Source organism: Hemitrygon akajei, chromosome 20 (assembly GCF_048418815.1).
Source record: "Hemitrygon akajei chromosome 20, sHemAka1.3, whole genome shotgun sequence".
NCBI classification, from domain to species: domain Eukaryota; kingdom Metazoa; phylum Chordata; class Chondrichthyes; order Myliobatiformes; family Dasyatidae; genus Hemitrygon; species Hemitrygon akajei.
In genome coordinates, this window is record NC_133143.1 from 59,523,564 (window position 1) to 59,542,403 (window position 18,840).

Here is an 18,840-nt window from a genome sequence, read left to right on the forward strand (position 1 = left end):
CACTCACTTACCAGACTTCTGTATTTCCTGCCCGATGGTAGTAGCAAGAAGTGAGCACCGCCTGGATAGTGGGTTTTTTTTGATGATGGATGCTGCTTTCTTGTGGCAGCGTTCCTTGTAAATGTGCTCAAGGTGGAGAAGCCTTTGCCTATGATGGACTGGGCTGTGCCTACACTTTCTGTGGCCTATTCTGTTCTGGGGCACTGGTGTTACCATACCAAGCTGTGAAGCAACCAGTTAAGATTCTCTCCACTGTGCATCTATCAAAGTTTTAGACTGAGTGATGGGCTTTTGGACACTAAGTGGATGTGGCGATTGGCCAGGTAAGCAGACAAGCACAGGAGCACCCATGATAATAGGTAGTGAAGTGGGCAGGAAGGGTTTAAAGAGACAGCTTCTCTTGATGGGTGACTCCACCACCCTGATCAATGTTGTTTTATCAAACCAAAATGCCTTTAATATTTTCCTACACTTTGTTTTCCACCTAAAATATCACCTCACAGAAAAAAAAATAGGAATTTCTGAACGTTATTACTGCAAGATACCTATGGGCAGGTAACATAAAGGTTTATTGAATTCTGATAGTGTCTCTAGTTATCTGAATATAGCATTTTGAAATAGCCTGTTCCCCAGTTATGCAACTCAATTAACTTATATTGATGTTATTTTACAAGAGAGATTTCAAAAAAGTGGCCTACAATTATTTTAAAAGGATAAATTATATGAGAATTGTCCTGAGGACAAATTACTTGGTGAATACTTGAATACTATCTGTTTTCCTTCTGAAGCTCCCTCCATAGATGACAACATCTAGGAAATTGAATAAGCATTCTGAAAGTGTAGTTATTGACTTCTATGAAGAATTAGCTAAATATGAAGTCACATTTATTGTATAGTTTTATCTTGATTGATGTAGGAGCCATGTACCTGTATATTGTCAGTCTGTATTGTATTTGTGTTGTATATCCTCACTGGGTCAAGGTAACACACATGGGTTTGGGTGGCACGCGCCATTGGGTGCCAGTTAAAATAAACAAATATACTCCCCAGGTGACCTCTTTGGCAGTATAGAGAGGGTGAGTAGGGAGAGCATATTTTTCATTAACAGCTCGTCCTTGTTTGAATTTGATCCAATTACACTTGTTTTTGTTTTACATGAATTACGGATGAATCAAATGATTTTAGTGTTGGTGTGTAATAAAGGATTAAACATTTTTTTTCAATTTGGAATTCCAATAGTTGGAAGCATGTCATACAGTGTGATACCCCCTCATTTAATCTGTCAGCAACTTTTAGTTTGCTCTTACAATGATGAAGTGTGGGGTTTCAGCATGTGAATTTCTCTCCAGCTCAACGTTCAAAACAAGCAGCAGCAATATAATTGCAAGCAAATCTTAAAACACTGCACTCAGAAGGTGAAGGGGTAGTGGGTAAGTCTTTTGATTGTTTAAATCTAAATACAGTTTTTAATTCGCATTAATGTTTGGAGAAAATATCTGAAGAAGCGCCAGTTATAGATTTAGGGGAATTTACTTAGTCTAATTGCTACCCTAAACGCCAGCGGCATAACAGGCAGCAAATAACTAATTAACTCTAATGTCCTTATAGAAAATAAACAGTTACAAATGAGAAAAAATGTCAGTTTGAGGATTTCTCTCCAGAGCTTTTGTTGCCTCCTAGTAATTGTGTGAATAGGCTGAGTATTCAACCAAGTGCCTAACAGGGTTAGTACAAAACTGGGTTCATCTATTCACAGCTCTCAGCCTTCATCCTGTAGCATATCTAATGATAAAATGACAAATTTGCAAATATGATTACACATGCAAAGCTATCTTACAATTGTTATTATTCAGAACATAACAACTAGGTGTAGCCCAATCAGTACTTGAGCCTACTCTGCCATTTGATAATATCCAATTTCGACCTCAACATTAGTTTTTATTTTAGAGACACAGCATGGTTCCAGGCCCTTCTGGCCCAATTACACCCGTGTGACTAACCTACCAATCCCATACGTCATTGGAATGTGTGAAGAAACTGATAGAAACCCACATGGTCTCAGGGAGAATGTACAAACTCTTCACTAACAGCAGTGGAATTGAACCCAGGTCACAGGCACTGTAATGACGTTACACTGTTATTGTGTTACTTTTAATCACATGGTAACAAGAAGAGAGAATGTCTTGGGTCCTTAACGATGGATGCTGCCTTCTTGGAAGCATTGTTTCTTGAAGGTGTCTTCGATAGTGAGTACGGTTGAGCAATTTTTAACTAAAGTCAATGTAGACAATGTCCACTGCCTTACCCTCATCGTTCACTTGGACTGCCTGAAAAAAAAATTTGCTGATCTCTAATCATCTGGAGCCTTGCCTGGTATACATGAGGACACAAAGATCTTTGACAAAACCCCAGCAGTTCCCAGTATTCTGGGATATTGGACATCAGGTTGTGAGGACTTATTCGTTAATACTTTTCAAAACACCCAGCACTACCTCTTCCTAACACATTAACAAGCCCCAATCTATTTTCACTACCTTCCAATTACTTCTCCTCAGTAAATGTCAACCCAAAATACTCATTTCAACCCTCAGCCACTTGCCCTGACTCCAAGCACAAATTCCCTCCTTTATCCTCGAGTCAACCTACCCTCTCCTTAGTTATCCTACTTTTCTTAATGTATCACATGCCTTGTGATTTTCCTTCTTCCTGTTCGCCAAAGACATTTTATGTCCTCTTTTGACCTTCCCAATTGTCTGCTTGAGCACTTTCCTGCTATCTTATATAGAAAATAGAATATTACAGCACAGTACAAGCACTTTGGCCCATATGTTGTCCCAACCTTTTCACCTATACTAAGATCAATCAATTTTTTAAATGTTTTTCTTTTTCCCTGATTAAATTTAGAACCTCTTGGGTCATCCAAAGTTCCCTTACCTTATCTCATTCCACTCCCCTTCATCTTGTCCTATCATCTTTCATTCTGCAGAACTTAAAATTTGCTTATGCACTCAGGTCAAGATCAAATTCCAGAAAAGAATTATGCTTCAATGTTGGCTGTACAACATCCAGCTACTTTGCATATGACAAATAAATTATCCCAATATTATTCATTTCTTAAAGCTGTCTGTTCTGCTGGGGCACCAATTGTGTAATGTTGATGGACAAAACCTTTTGAAATAAGTATATAAAATACAGGAAAAGGTGAATAAGTCACTCAATATCTGGGAATATACCCCGTATTTGCCTCTACAATGTTCCTGGTAGGGCATTCCGTGCACTCAGCACTGGCAGCATAATAACTACATGACATCCTCCTCTAAATAATGCCCCCTTGTATTACCCACTTCCATCCTGGGAAGAAGTCTCTGCCTATTCACCGTGTTATCTTATCATCTTGTCTACCTCTATCTGGTCACTGCTCATACTCCTCCTCTCCACAGAGAAAAGCCTTTCCTCATAAGACATGCTCTTTTATCCAGGTAGCATCCTGGCAGATCACCTTTCTAAAGCTTCCATATCCTTTCCTATGATGAGGCAACCAGAACCGAACACAATATTCCAAGTGTGGTCTAACCAGGGTTTTATAGAGCTGAAACATTACCTGCAGCTCTTGAACTCATTGCCCCAACTAATAAAGGCCAAAGGTATAAATTCAAGATGGCGGCGCGACGCAGTTTGCAGTGCCTCTTCGGAGTTGATATCTGTTCACGCACAATCCTAATCTGATGAAAAACAGACATGGGAGCACGGAGGAACATCTGGAAATCTCCAGGAAGGCCTTCTTCGTTGCTGCTGCTGTTGTAAGGTCCGGGTCTCTGCTGGGAAGAGCAGACCCCCAGTCCTTGGGGTCACGTTGCCGGGGGGCGTTGTAGTGCGCTCGGCAGAGGATGGTGCTCAGAGAGGCTGTGCCAGAGGGGATGGTCGGAGGCTCAGAAGTTCAATGGATGACGAGTCTATCGGAACCTTGAGGTCTTGTGGGAACTGTGTGGTGGTTTCTTTCGAACTTATAGTCTTTTAACATCTTTGGACTATTTTTACTGTGGTTTTTTAAAATCAATTATGGTATTGTTTGCACTGTTTAACTATATGTTGTAACTATGTGGTTTTGTGTAGGTCTTGTAGCTTTAATTTTTGGTTTTGTTGGGTGGTAGAGTTGGTCTCCTGACTTGGTGTGTCTGGGTACTCTTGTTTTGTCTGGTGGATTTGGAGCTCCTTTCCGGGAACACACTAAGATGGTAGCGTGATATTAATACGCAGCAGCCTCTCTGGACTCTGGATTTGGGGATTGCCAGACGTTATGTGGATTTTCTGGTGTAGTCTGTTTTGTCGTGTGATTTTGTTATATCATTCTGGAGGAACGTTGTTTCATTTTTTAAATGCATTGCAGTTGTGGTTTGTAAGTGACAATAAATCGAAATTCAATTCAATACACCAACCCTATCAACTTGTGGGGCAACAACTCTTTTATGTTTTAATTCTTACATGTTTTTTAGAGACTGACTTGGACAAGTCATTGTGCATTTCTTAGCCCATGGGTCATAGCGGGTGGTTTTGTCTGCTACGCAGCCTGTCTCACAGTTCACAGTGCAGAGTGTGGAGAACACTTACCCTTCCTTCTCGTTACTGAGGATTGGCTCACAAGTGTGGGAGACGCGACTTGAAGTTCTTGATCACCGTTGCAGACTGAATGGAGGTTTTCTGATCCTGTGTTTGTTTTCTTTCTTCCCCCCTCCCCCACCCAGCGTAGAGGAAATCGTGTAGTGAGCTCCAATTAGGGCATAGCGGCCCTTTTTTGTGGCTAAATCGACTTAAAATGCGCCAACTTACAGAATGAAGGCAAAGTTCAGGGTTATATATTAGTATAAAATTGCTCATTCACAAAAATCAACAGGACGCCTTTTACCCGAGAACCGATCCGCCATCATGGAACTCGGGACGCGACACCACGACGCATGCGCACGGTCTGCCTCAGCAGCAACATCACGACGCATGCGCACGGCCACCCTCAGCAGCGACACCAAGCGGAGCAAACAGGCAGGGCAGCCCTATTTCTAGCGGTCACATATCAGCATGGGACAGATTTAACTGCCAAGTCTTGATAAAATGATCCACACTAGACCGGATAATTTTGAAAATGTCGGTTTCGCATAAAAACGATAGGCGTCCACACCAGGCGGTTTTGAAAATACGTCCGTTCACATTTAAACCGGTATTTGGACGAATCTCCGACTTAAGAACTTTTTAAAGCTATTATTAATGCTTTTTGAGATGGTGATTTAGATGCATATCACATTTTTTTTACTGAGTTAAGTATTGTATGTAATTAGTTTTGCTACAACAAGTGTATGGGACATTGGAAAAAAGTTGAATTTCCCCATGGGGATGAATAAAGTATCTATCTATCTATCTATCTATCTACTGGGCATGCGCAGCACTCATCTGCAGAAAAAGGTAATTTTTTCCGTTTCCGCGGCGGCGTTGTGTTGTTTCCTTTGCTCAAACACTAGAGTATCTCCAACAACAGCGAAAGAAAGTCTTCGAGGAATACAAAGAAAACCTCCGCTGGAAAAAGCAGGCTGGACTTCTCCGTTTGGCCAGACGACGAAGTCGAGCTACTTCTGCGAGTTACAAACGACTAGAGTCAGCAAAGAAGCGGAGAACGTGGACCGGGAGTCGTGCCCAACCAAATACAACGACATCCTCGACCGCTACAGAGACCCGTACCTCGCGGCAGAGCGGTAAGGACTACCCGCACAAATTGGACGAAATAACTGAGACAATTATTGTAACCGAGCTTCAGGCGATTTGCCACAAGTACCGGCAGGCAGTGGACGCGGTAGAGAGGCGCCGCTGTACTTTGGAGTTGTGTGAGCAGCTCTGGGGGGGCTCACCAGTCACAACGGGAAGTCAACGCGGCATTGAAACGTGCGATCTGGAGGATCACAGCGACCGATGTGCAGCCTCTTCACCCGCTTCGACGATTACGTCCGACTCCGATGGTTTGGACCAGGCACCAGGTGATGGCTACGACGTGTTTCGTGTCGAATCTCGCCGTTCGTCCAGTTACAGACGAGAAAAACTTAAAAGGAAATTGCGCGCAGGAGGATTTAAAACTAAACAAACGAATACTGGAGCGTACGGAGGCAACCGACAGGGAATTCATGGACAATATGACCCGGCTGACGACGAACATTGAAACACTGACTAACTCTGTTGCAGAGGGATTTGCAATGATGAGGAATATGATGGCTCACCCCCAGTACTTTTCACCTCCACAATACCAGCCTCACAGCCACTACACATACCCGGGGTGGCCCCACCAACATCTTCCCCACTCCCACAGAGGGGTGACCCTGGAAACATTTCCTTCAGCCATAGTCTCTTCACCGATGAGCTACAACTAAATGCAATAAGGCTTGTTACTGGGCAAAAGTGAAATTTGCTGTTACCTCATTTGTTTGCCTTTACTTTTGCCATGTCTTTCTGTATTATTTTGCTGTATTTAATATGTGCAATAAAACGAGTTACTGGGCAAAAGTGATTTTATTTTTACCTGAGTAAAATTGAAACTTACAATTATCTTTTTTTGGCCTTAACATTTTCACGTCTATGCCAAACATAAGCTACTACTTAAAAATGACATTTTGGAAGTAGTGACAATTGCATCTATTGAATGTTTACACAAGCAATACATTAATAAAGCACCTTGTTAAATGTATAAAACATGTCTGCATCAGTGTTATCTTGTATTTCCATACAATGTTACACCAGGCTGTTACACATCTATTGTCAGAGAAGTACTTGCATAAATAGGTAAACCACGTTCATACGAGCAAGGACAGAAAACGGCAAAGTGAGTATACTTATTTATTCAGTAAGTTATGGGTCAAACTATTTGGTGAGTACATTTCTAAGTTCTAGCTTCAGTCTCATTGCCATCTGTTCTGAAATTGTTAGGTTGTGTGGGGGGTTGAAATTCTCTGTCATACTGCAAAGCTGCAGTAACCTTCTGCTTGTCTCCTTGTTTCTCTCACAGAAACTGCAGCACAAAGCATGCATAAGTAACAAAGGGAAGGTCCTCCATATTTATGTCCATTGCACTGCGCAGAGCACCAAATCTTGCCTTCAAACGTCCAAAAGAGCATTCAATTGCCATTCTTGACTTGCACAAGGATCTACCAAAGTACTGTTCCTGTGGGGTCACACCACTGTTAGTGTACTCTTTCATAACATAAGGCATTGGTGGGGGGGGGGGGGTATGCAGGGTCTCCCAGCAAAAAAACCAGGAATGGCATCCTCAGCCTCCACCACAACTCGTCTATAAGAGGGGATCCTCTCGTTTTTCAAGTAGTCATTAATTTTTGAATTTGCAAATGTACGAGCATCATGGACACAGACTGGCCATTTCACAACAACGTCCATAAAGCAGTATTTGTAATCACATGTGGCCTTAACGCTCAAAGAAAATCTGCCCTTTCTGTTCAGGTAATCTGTGGAGTTTGTTGTAGGCTGTTTTAACTTCAATGTATGTGCAGTCGACCGCCCCCCAACACTGTGGCATGCCGTGAGCATGGTGGAAGTTGGTTACAAGGTACTTCACCTCAGACTCTGTGTGTGGGATCTTGATATATGCAGAGCCCAGATGTACAGTTATAGCCTTGCATACTTCTCTAATTATCTTGGACACCACTTACCATGATAAACCAAATGCGGTAGCCGTTTTCCTGAGCCTTCCTTCGTCGCTTAGGTAGTACAAAGTGCAAGCGACCTTTTTAACCACATCCACCGGTGATTTCATTTGTGTTGTCTGGCCTTTGATGTGAGGACATAATAGTTCACTTAGAGGAAGCAAGGAGCTCCTGGACATTCTAAAGTTATCACACTGTTCTTCAGGAACCACAACTTCATTTACAAAATTGTTCCACCACACACTGGTTCGGGCAGGTTGTCTCCAAAACCACTGGTCTTTGTACGGTCTTAAGTACTTCTAAAGATGACCTGCCCCTCCACGTATCTTTGTATCTTCTACAAGCTTAGCTACAAAGCCATCAATACCAACAACCAGCCAAAAGAGACCCTGTTTATTCCCACTCTTTGCCTCATGCTAGTTAGCCATCTGTTATCCATCCTAGTATCTTTCCTGTAATACCATGGCCTCTCACCTTATTAAGCATGCTTTTGTGCGGCACCTTGTCAAGTGCCTTCTGAAAATCCAAGTAAACAACATACAGCGACTTTCTTTTGTTTATCCTGGCTGTTAATTCCTCAAAAAATTCGAACAGATTTGTCAAGCAAGATTTTCCCTTAATGAAACCATACTGGCTTTGGACTATTTTACCATGTGCCTCTAAGTATCCTGAAACTGAAACCGCATCCTTAATAACAGACTCCAGCATCTTAGAACACAGAACAGTACAGCACAGAAACAGGTGTTTTGGCCTACAATATGCTGAACCAGCTAAAAAACAAACACTAATCCCGCCTACCTATGCAAGGTCCATATCCCTCTATCTTCCTTACATATACGTCCCTATCTAAACATCTCTTAAAATCCGCTGATGTATTTGCCTCTACCACCATACCAGGTAGTGCATTCCAGGCCTCTGCAACTCTGAGTAAAAAAAAAACTTACCCCTCCAATCTCCTTTGAACCTACCCCATCGACATTAATGCATGCCCTCTGGTACTGGACATTTCAAGCCTGGAAAACAGATACCCCCTGTCTACTCTATCTATGCCTCCCATAATCCTCTATCAGATCTCCCCTCAGCTTTCGCTGCTCCAGAGAAAACAAACCAAGTTTATCCAGCCTCCCATGATAGCACATGCCCATGAAACTAGGCAGCATCCTGGTAAACCTCTTCTGCACCCTCTGCAAAGCCTCAATATCCTTCCTATAGTGGGGGGCGACCAGAACTGTACACAATACTCCAGATGTGGCCTAACCAGAGTCTTGTAAATTTGCAGTCTTATAAAGTCCTGACTCTTAACTCAAATCCTCAACTAATAAAAGCAAGCATTCCAAAAGTTTTTTTTAACCACCTTATCGACCCCTGTAGCCACTTTCAAGGGGTTATGAACCTGGATCCCAAGAACTCTCTGCTCAGCAACACTCTTAAGGACCTTTCCCTTAATAGTGTATTGTCTCCTTGTATTTGTCCTAGCGAGGTGCAACACCTGACATTTATCTAGGTTAATTTCCATCTGCCATTTCTCAGCCCATATCTGCAACTGATCTATATCATGCTATATTCTTTGCCAGTCTCCTACACTATCCTCTACTCCACCAATCTTGGTGTCGTCCTCAAATTTACTAACCCATCCATCTACATTTTCATCCAGATCATTTATACACATCAAACAGCAGAGGTCCCAGCACAGATCCCTACAGAACTCCACTAATCACAGACCTCCAGCTCAAAATTCCCTTCAACCACTACCCTCCGCCTTCTTATGTGCAATCCAATTCTGAATCCAAACAGCCAATTCACCATGGACGCCATGCATCTTATTCTTCTAGATAAGCCTCTCATGAGGGACTTTGTCAAGTGCCATACTAAAATCCATGTAGACAACATCCACTGCCCTACCCTCATCAATCTTTGTCGTCACCTTGTTAAAAAACTCAGTCAGGTTGGTAAGACACGGCCTGGCCTGCACAAAGCCTTGCTGGCTCTCCCTAATTAAGCCATGAAATTCCAAATGTTCCTATGTCATATCACTAAGAATTTTCTCCAGCAATTTCCCTATAACTGATGTGAGGCTCATCTGTCTATAGTTCCCAGGATATTCCCTTGTTCCCCTCTTAAATAGAGGTACAATGTTAGCCACTCATCAGTCCTCTGGGACCTCGCCTGTGCCTAGAGAGGACTTGAAGATACTGGTCAAGGGCCCAGCAATCTCAGCTTTTGCCTCCTTTAACAAATCCCACCAGGGCCTGGGGACTTTATCCACTTTAATGCTCATTAGGAGGCCCAACACTTCATCCTCCTTGACCTCCAAATGCCCCAAAATATTTATACATTCAGCACTGATCTCCTGGTCCTCCAAATCCTTCTCATTGGTAAATATAGAAGAAAAGTACTCAATAAGTACCTCACTCACATTCTCCGCATTCAAGCAGATGTTTTCCCCTTTATCCATGAGTGGTCCCACCCTCTTCCTAGTTATCCTCTTAATCTTGATGTATTTATAGAATGCCTTGGGATTCACATTAATCCTACTACCTCTCCAGCATTGTTTTCCATTGATCCGATATCCACTCTTGCCTCTCTCTTACACTGTATATATCTAAAGAAACTTTTAGTGTTTACCTTAATATTATTGGCTAGCTTACTTCCGTATTCCATCTTAATGACTTTAGTTGCTTTCTGGTGGTTTTTGAAAGCTTCCCAATCCTCTAACTTCCCACAGTTTTTTCTCTATTATATACCCTCTCTTTGGCTTTTATGTTGGCTTTGACTTCTCGTTAGCCATGGTTGTGTCATCATGCCTTTAGAATACTTCTTCCTCTTTGGGAAGTATATATCCTTTGCCTTCTGAATTGCTTCAGAAATTTCAGTCATTGCTGCTCTGCCATCATCACTGCCAGTGTTCTTTTCCAATCAATTTTGGCCAACTCCTCTACCTACCTTTCTGACATATACCTTCTGGTCCGATCCTTCCCTTACTGAACTGGTGCTCTGGTTCCCAGCCGCCTGCAAATTTAGTCTAAATTCTCCTGAGAGGCACTAGCAAAACTCCCAACCAGGATATTGGATATTGGTTCAGTCTTACCAACTACTGAAGTCAGGCTAACTGGCCTATAATTTCCTTTTTTCTTTAAGATTGGAGTGACATTTGCAATTTTCCAATCTTTCTAAGCCATTCCGGCATCTAGTGATCCTTAAACAATTACTACTAATGCCTCCAACTATCTCTTCGGCTACCTCTTTCAGAATCTCGGGGTGTAGTCCATCTAGTCCAGGTGACTTAACTACTTTCAGTTTTCCAAGCACCTTCTCCTCAGTAATAGCAACAACACTCACTTCTGCCTCCTGATACTCTTGAATTTCTGACATACTGCTTGTACCTTCCACAGTGAAGATTAATGATAAATACTGTTTAAGTTTGTCCTCCAGTAGTTTGCTCTGATTATGACCTCTCCAGCGTCAATTTTTAGTGGTCTGATATCCACTCTCAATTCTCTTTTACTTTTAAATAGCTGTAAAAATTTTGGTATCCTCTTTTATATTATTGGCTAGCTTACCTTCATACTCTCTCTACACCTATAATTGTGTGGCTAGGCACAGCTCAAATGCGTCTATAAATATGCTGATATGCTGGTTAAGGGGTTCAGTTGTTGATCAAACTAAATATAGGCAAGGGAAAGAATGAGACCTAATTGGCTTTGACAGTGGAATAATTGTTGGTGACAGATGGAGAGGTTTGAGTATCTCAGAAACTGCTGATCTCCTGGGATTTTCATGCACAGCAGTCTCAGAGTTTACAGAGAATGGTACAAAAAGCATCCAGTGTGTGGCAGTTCTATGGGGAAAAACGCCTTGTTAATGAGAGAGGTCAGAGGAGAATGGCCAGACTAGTTCAAGCTGACAGGAAGGTGACAGTAACTCAAATAACCACGTGTTAAAACAGCGGTGTGCAGAACAGCATCTCTGAATGCTCAACATATTAAACCTTGAAGAGGATGGTCTATTACAGCAGAAGACCACAAGCATACACTTGGTGGCCACTTTATTAGTTTCAGGAGGTATCTAATAAAATGGCCTCTGAGTGCATGTTTCTCCTTTACTGAGAATGCCCACCTGGAATGGAAAAAGAAATAAATCCAGCTGTTGTTGAACAGCAGCCTCAAAACCTTTGCTTAGGGATAATGAACATCAATAACATGTGCATCATTGGTCAAGCAGCATCTTCCCAAAATTATGTGCGAAACCCAATTTACTGTGATAATCTAAGGAGAAAAAGATGTCAAACTATATAGAAGCTGGATAATTAGAACCATAGAACATTACCATACAGAAACAGGCCTTTTGGCCCTTCTTGGCTGTGCCAAACCATTTTTCTGCCTAGTCCCACTGACCTGCACCTGGACCATTACACCTCTCATCCATGTTTTTCTTAAATATTAAGAGTGAGCCCACACTTACCACTTCATCTGGCAGCTCATTCCACACTCCCACCACGCTCTGTGTGAAGAAGCCCCCCACGTTACTTCAATTTGCTAGAAGAAAAAGACTACAGGGGAAAAAATTCTGGTTTTTCACGTAATTATTCTGCTTCTTCCATCTTGTTTTTGTACTTCCTTCAGACTAAACTTGGCTACTCAGTAATCTCTTAAAACAATTCAAAGACATAATGGTTAGTAGGTTAATTGGTCACATGGTGTAATTGGGTGGCACAGGCTCCCAATTGGGCTGTAAGGGACTGTTACTGCACCGTATCTCTAAATTAAAAAGTAAATTAATTCTGTCCTGCACTGTCCCATTGCCACTCCTACTGTATCACAATATTTTTTTGTCACCCTGTTGTACTCTGTATCTTTAAGCTTGCTTTATTTCTATTCCCAGTTTGGAAGAAAGGGCATCAATTTGAAATTCTACTTTTTAAAAATCTGTAGATGGTGTAAATCTGATTTTAAAAAAAGCTCAGAATATTCAACAAGAAAGATTGAGTACTTGCAGCATTTCTTGTTTCTAAGTTTAAATCTTAATTCTGTTTCTTTAAAAATGCAGCCTAACCTGCCAAGTGTCTACATTATATTCTGTTTTAGTTCAGATTTTCAACGTCTTTAGTTATTTTTTGTTGATTTTTTTTACTAATGCCCCTGGTTTGTGGCTTGATTCTAAGTAGGCTATAATATAATTGGATGTGTTTTAGTTAATCTGTTGGTGTTATTTCAGCCACAAGTGGGGAAAATTTACTTCCAAACACTGGCATAAATTTAGAAATCCATGCTCACCTATTTGTTTGGATCCAACACGGAGAAATGAATTATCCTGACAAAGTATTAATGTCCTATTTTTTCAAAAATAAACAGGCTAACTAGAAGAAATCATCAATTACTTTTAGAAATACTCTGACATACAATCAACAAACTTCCACTTCAAGAATAACGCTGTTCAAGGATTCTCTAATGTAATCAACTGGAATTAATTCATGATTTTTGTACGAAACACTATTGAAAATTCTGTCATCAGTAAATAAGGAAAAATTCAGTTCTAAGCCATAATTGTTATTCAGAAAATTTGCACTGGGACTCAGCTAGCAGAGCTGCTACTTCGCAGTGAAGGAGACTTCAGCTCGGTACTGACCTCAGGTGTTGAATGCGTGCAGTTTGCATATTCTCGCTACGGCGCACTGGTTTCCAACAAAGTCCCAAAGTGGCATCATTTGGTGGGTAAGTTGCCTCTTGTGTGCAAGTGCATGGTGGAATCTGGGGCAAGCTGATGGATTGGGAAGAATAAAAAAAGGGATTGATGTAGGATTAGTGTAAATGGGTGGGTGATGGTTGGTGCGGACACAGAGCCTAAATACAAGTTTCCACGTTGTCTCTCTATGATTCTAAGTGAAACCTGTCTTGCTATAAGTAAACTAACTTTAATTTATTCTGAGGTTAATTGACCTCTGTTAAATTGCCTTTGTGGTAGCTTAGCAGTTAGTTTAATGGTATTACAACTTAAGGCTGGGATTCAATTCCCACCACTGTCTTTAAAAAATTTGTACATTTTCCCCGGGACCCCAAGGGTTTTCTTTGGGTGTTCTGCCTTCCTCTCACATTCCAGACACTGTTGGTGTTAATTTTGCATGACCCAGTGACCATCACCAATTTTGACAGATATTTTGTGGCAACAGGCCCTTCTGGCCCTACAAGCCCTCGCCACCCAATTACAACCATGTGACCAATTAACCTACGTACTTACCCAGCTGTCTTTGGAATGTGGGAGAAAACCAGAACACCCAGAAGAAGCCCACATAGTTACAGCGAGAAGGTACAGACCCCATACAGGCAGCAGAAGTTGAACCTGGTCACTGATGCTGTAAAGAATTATGCTAACTTCTAGGCTACAATGCCACCCCAAAGATGCAGTATAGGAAGCATTGTATTCAGGTGCATCACAGCTTGGTATGGCAACTGCTCTACCGAGACCCACAAAAACCTGCAGAATTGTGGACACAGCTCAGCACAGAAACCAGCCTCCCCTCTATGACTCTGTCTGCACTCCTGTCTCAGCAAATCAGCCAACATACTCAAAACACTCCACCCAGCATCCCATCCTTTTCTTCCCTTCCATCAGGCAAAAGATACAAAAACCTGAAAGCGTGTACAACCAAGCTCAAGGACAGCTTCTATCCCATTGTTATAAGACTACTGAATGGCTCTCGATTATAATAAGATAGATTCTTGACCTCACAACCTACTTCATTAAGGCCCTGCACCTTATTATCTGCTTGTACAACATATTCTCTGCAAATATAATGCTTTATTCTGCACTTTTTGTTTATCTTGTACTACCTCAATGTACTGATTTGATCTAATGATCTGTATGAATGGCATGCAAAACTATTTTTTGACTGTACCTTGATACTTTTTTTTTGACTGTGCCAATAACAAATCAATTTACTAATTATCTGAAAATGGTGAATTTATTGTAAGTCTTGAGAGCTGCCATAATACTAGTGGCACTTTTAGTAATAGACTAAGTCAACTGTGCTGCTCCAGAGAGAGCTATTAGGCTCTATAATGAGTCAACCTATAGCTGGGGAAGTGACAACATATTTTTTATTCTTTCTTGCTTCTCTTCCAATATTTGTACATCTGTGAACTTGTAATGGTACTGTGACACTGTAATTTCCTTTGGGATCAATGCAGTATCTATCTATTCACTACAAAATTCAGACTAATGACTGTCTTTACTTATCGATGATAATTGAATTGGATTGATTGATTAACAGGCCCTTCTGGCACAACAGGCCCATCTCTCCCTATTACACCCAATTAACTTGCTAAGTCTCACCTTTTTTGAATGTGAATGGAAACTCACACGGCCACAGGGAGAAAGTAAAAACTCCTTACAGGCAGTGACAGAATTGAACTCGAATCTTTAAATGCGAGTTTAATTTTCTTGCCAGATTCAGTATATAGCCTAACACAGTGAAAAATGTAGGAAAATCAGACCCACACCTCAAAGTTCAAATTAAATTTATTATCTAAGTATGTATATGTTACCATATACTGCCTTGAGATTTATTTCTTGGAGTCTTTTATGCAAAATAATACAATAGAATTATATAAAAATTTTGTGTGGTATCTGTCGGTCTCAAGGGCGCAGGCCTGGGGTTGTATGGGAGACCGGCAGTTGCCCAAGCTGCAGGCCTTCCCCTCTCCATGCCACCGATGTTGTCCAAGGGAAGGGCACTAGGACCCATGCAGCTTGGCACCGGTGACGTCGCAGAGCAATGACACAAACACGCTGCCTCAGCTGAGGCTCGAGCCAGTGACCTTCAGGTTACTAGTCTGATGCCTTGCCCACTAGGCCACGCGCCAACTATATAAAAATACACAGGAGACAAAGACTGACATATGCCACTAAGCAAAAGAACACAAACTGTGCAAATAAAAATATGACTGAGAACAAGGGTTGTAAAGAGTCCTTGATAGTAAGTCTGTAGATCATAGAATCAGTTCAGAGAAGTGATGATTGAAGTTATCCACACCGGTTCAGGAGCCTGATGGCTGTCTGGTAATAACTGTTCCTGAACCTGGTAGTGTGGGACCAAAAGTTTCTGTAACTCCTGTCTGATGGTAGTAGTGAGAAGAGGGTGTGGCCTGGATAGTGGGGCTTTTTGATGTAGTATGATGCTTTCATGAGGCAACACTACATGTGAGAGTACTCAAAGGTGGGGAGGGCTTTACCTGTGGTGGTCTGGGGTGTGTCCATCATTTCCTGTAGCCTTTTCTGTTCCTAGGCATTGGTGTTGCCAAACCAGGCTATGATGCAACCAGTTAGAATACTCTCATTGCTCCTTATATATAACTCACCAAATAGTCCTATATCTCTTTTAATGAAGAAAACACTGGTTACATTCTTTGACTGATATTTGCACCCAGCTCCTTTTTATTCCCAACTGATACATTCAGCTCCCCAAGCAGTAGGATCTGAACAGAGAGGATCTGTCCTTGGACTAGCAAGTAAGAGCCATTACAAAGTAGGCACAAGCAGCACCTCTACTTTCTCACTTGTTTCTTTCTTAGAAGTTTGCACAGATTTGACATGTTGTTTATAACTTTGACTGACTTCTACAAATGCATGGTGGAGAATATCCTGACTGGTTGTTACACAGCCTGATATAGAAATGCTAATCCCAAGAATGGAAAAGAAAACAAAATTTAATGTATACAGCCCAGTCAATCAGAGGCAATCATTGAGCACATCTACGAGGAGCACTACCACAAGAAAGTAGTATCCATCATCAAGGTCCCTGACAATCCAGGCCATGCTCTCTTCTTGCTGCTGCCATCGGAAAAGCATAAGGCTACACCAAGTTCCATTCCTGTACCTAATAAAGTGTCTACTGGGGGTACTTCAGTTTACGTTGAATCGATAAGAGTTTTTCACTATATATCAGTACCTTTGACTATAATAAACCACTTAACAATGGATGAATATGGAAGAATAAAGATAACTTCCTTTCCTGCCCCAACAGAATGAGATTGGGTTTGTACAAGACACTGGGGGACCCTGCAGAGAATAATTTTCAAAGTAAGTGTATTATTTAACTGCATATATGTTACTATATAGAACTTTGAGATTCATTTTCTTATGGGCATACTCAATAAATCCAATAACCATAATATAATCAATGGAAGACTGCACCAAGAGGGCAGAGATCCAACATGCAAAAGACAACAAACTGTGCAAATACTAAAAGAAAGAAAGAATTAATAATAATTAAACAGGTAATAACAAGAACATGAAATGTAAAGTCCTTGAAAGTGAATTCATAGGTTGTGGGAACATTTCAGTGATGGGGCAAATAATATTGAGTGCTGGCCTTCATCTCATTCTCCGTATTTCTCTGTTCTACAACTCTGCCTCCGGTGTACCATTCCCCCTCAATAATCCAGGATTCATGGTAGAAATCTTCACTCCATAATCCAGAATTACTCTTCCACACCCCCTTGTTCTTGGTGAAGGGTCTCAGACCAAAACATCAACTGTTTATTTTCCACTACAGATGCTACCTGACTTGCTGAGTTCCTCCAGCATTTTGCATCTGTTACTCAGGAATTCCAGCAACCGCAAAATCTCTTGTGTTTATATTTTTTAATAGTTTCTTTTAAGTTATAACTAGCAAAATAGTACATAGGAACCAGTAATGTGGGCTTCCAGAAGACTTTAATAAAGTGTCACACAAGAAACTATTGGACAAGTTATAGTGCACGGTATCGGGCTAATATACTGGCAGGGATTGATTAATAATCAGGACCTGAAGAGATGGAATAAGCATTTCATTTTCAGGTTGAGAGGCTGTGTCAAGCTGTAAGTCACTGCAATCAGTACTGTGGCCACACAAGTTCACTATCCACAGACTTACATAAGGGCCTGAATGTATCTAAATTTGTGGCAGATATACACTGGGTGGCAGTGTTGGCTGTAAGGAGGGTGTAGTGTTCTCGCTCAGGTGTAAGAGAACTCTGAACTAAACACCGAGGTAAACCGTAGTCAATGAAGACAGGATCGCAGTAAGATTAACCGTTTACTGTTCACTCTTCCACATTAACGTATGGTGAAAACTGTTGATAAAACAATACAAAATGTATACAGTATTTGTTTCCTTCTTGATATCACATTTACATCGTAAATACTTGCAAAAGTAAAACTACAACCACTACATTACATTAAAGTGCAACATACAGTCAGAATCTACCTATGCCATTGACTGCTTTAAATACACTTCAACACAAACTATCCGCAACTCTTTAACTAACGAAAACATAAACCTTATCAACCGTCATTACTTTGAACAGAATCAGCATTAACATTTTTAATTCAACACATCGATTATCTCATGAACTTACGGCGTTGCTTCACTGATGTTTCTAGTGCGTAGAAAGAAAACTTTTCTTGCGCTGATCCTGCACATGTGAGCCCCCTCCTTCCCGTTTCTCCAAACCGGTATTTTCCCACAAGAAGCGGCGAAACCGGGTGTGATGTCATCGCATGCCGCGATATATCACAGACAACGAATTTACTTTAAACAATCTTAACTTTAACTAGAAAATGCTAACAAATGAATTACTAAAGCGAAAATATTATAAACTAAACAAATGCCATAAAGGCAACACAGAGGGAGACAGGCAGGCTAATGGAGAACGCAGAGTAAGTGAATAGACAAGAATGGGGCAAATGGAATTTAATATGCAAAAGTATGAATTCATCCACTTCAATAGAAAAAGAGGAACTCCGATTATTTTTAACTGATGAGATTGAAAGATGTTAATATTCAGAGAGATCTAAAAGTTGTAAAGAAATCAGCAATTTACAGACACTAGCAAATTTCCACAGGAGCGTGGTGGCAAGCATTCTGATTTGACTGCATCACCATCTGATATGGAGGCATTAATGCCCAGCATCGCATGAGGCTGAAGAGGGTTGTAGGCTTAGCCAGCCCCATCACAGGCACAACCCTCCCCATCACCAAGGACACCTTCGAAAGGTGATTCCTCAAGAAAGTGGCATCTATTGTGGACACTACCATGGCTGACAAGTGAAGTCAGAGCCAAAATAAAAGCAAAAGAGAGGGCATACAAGGAAGCCAAAGCTAGTGGGAAGATAG

General features: G+C 41.2%; 1 long non-coding RNA gene across 4 annotated transcripts in view; it reads right to left on the bottom strand.

Moving 5' to 3' along the window:
- The window catches only part of LOC140713827 (uncharacterized), a 112,431-nt gene extending 107,192 nt beyond the window's left edge, over window positions 1–5,239 (bottom strand). For all 4 annotated transcript variants that reach the window (XR_012095742.1, XR_012095745.1, XR_012095741.1 and 1 more), the window contains exon 1: window positions 4,609–5,239. This is a non-coding gene — a long non-coding RNA (uncharacterized lncRNA). The remainder of the gene's footprint in view (window positions 1–4,608) is intronic.
- Between the last annotated feature and the right edge of the window lie 13,601 nt (window positions 5,240–18,840).